Source organism: Microcebus murinus, chromosome 11 (assembly GCF_040939455.1).
Source record: "Microcebus murinus isolate Inina chromosome 11, M.murinus_Inina_mat1.0, whole genome shotgun sequence".
Classification (NCBI taxonomy): Eukaryota; Metazoa; Chordata; class Mammalia; order Primates; family Cheirogaleidae; genus Microcebus; species Microcebus murinus.
The window spans coordinates 77831455-77832717 of NC_134114.1; the positions used below are offsets into that span (position 1 = coordinate 77831455).

At 29.5% G+C, this 1263-nt stretch overlaps 1 non-coding gene across 1 annotated transcript; it reads right to left on the reverse strand.

Moving 5' to 3' along the window:
- Positions 1-384: 384 nt before the first annotated feature.
- LOC142874149 (U5 spliceosomal RNA) lies at positions 385-501 on the reverse strand. Its single transcript, XR_012921973.1, has one exon. It is a non-coding gene; the product is annotated as a U5 spliceosomal RNA (small nuclear RNA).
- Between the last annotated feature and the right edge of the window lie 762 nt (positions 502-1263).

Below are 1263 nucleotides of genomic sequence, written 5' to 3' on the forward strand. Positions count from 1 at the left end.
TGGGATTGCTTCCTCCATTTTTTATTTTTCATTGTTACTGTGTAGAAATTCATTTATTTGATTTTTAAATTATGGTCCTAGATTCTACAACATTGATAAACTTGGCTGTTCTAATATTTTTAATTGAATTTCTTAGAATTTTTTGTGAGATCATACCATCTGCAAATAGTGATAATTTTATCTTACTTTTTAATTTCTATGATTTTTATTTCTTTTCCTTGACAAATTGCTCTGAATAGAGCTTCCATTACAATGATGGATAGAAGTGGTAAAAACTAACATCCTTGTCTTGCTTCTGATTTTAGAGGGAAAGATTTTAGTTTTTTATCATGACATATCATTTTAATTGTGGGATTTTCTTTTTTCTTTCTTTTTTTTTAACTTAGCCTTGCCTTAGCAAGACCTCAAAAAATTTGCTTACCAACTCATAACTGTCCCTCTCCAAGGAAATCTTTAGTAAAAGGCAAAAGATTTATTTGTTTTAAAGAGAAACCAGAGTTAATTGTGGGATTTTCATAAATACATTTGACCAGGTTGAGGAAATTTCTTTTTATTTCTAGTCTTATTGAGTGTGTTTACAATGAAAAGATGTTGTATTTTGCCAATATTTTTCTGCATCTATTGATATGATCATGTGGTTTTTGCTCCTTTATTCTATTAATATGATATGTCACATTGATTGGTTTTCTGATGTTGAAATAGCATTTCATTATTCAGATAAATCCCATTTACTTGTGTTGTATAATCTGATTTATGTGTTGCTGGAATAGATTTCATGGGTTTTGTTGAGAATTTTTGAATCTAAATGCAGAGCATATTTATCTATAGTTTTGGTCTAATAGAATGAGTTAAGAAATGTTCTTTCCTCTCCTGTTTTTTTGTTTTTTGGTTTTTTTGAAGATTTTGTAAACAGTTATTATCAATTCTTTTATAAATGTTAGCAGGATTAACTGGTGAAGCTCTTTGTCTTGAGCATTTGTTGTCAGAGTGGGGGAGTTGCCTATTCCGAATTTAAACTTTTACTTTCTAGAGATCCATTCAGATATTATACTTCCTCTTCCGTTATTTTTGGTAGATTGTGGATTTATTCAGTTCATCTAGTCTATCTCTTTGTTAGCTAGAAGATACTCATAGTATTTCTTTATCATATTTTCCCTCCTGTAAGTTCTGTAGTAATTCCCCTTCCTTTTTTCATGATTTTGGTCACTTGAGCCTTATCTCTTTTTTTCTTGGTCAATCTACCTAATGGTTTGTCAATTTTGT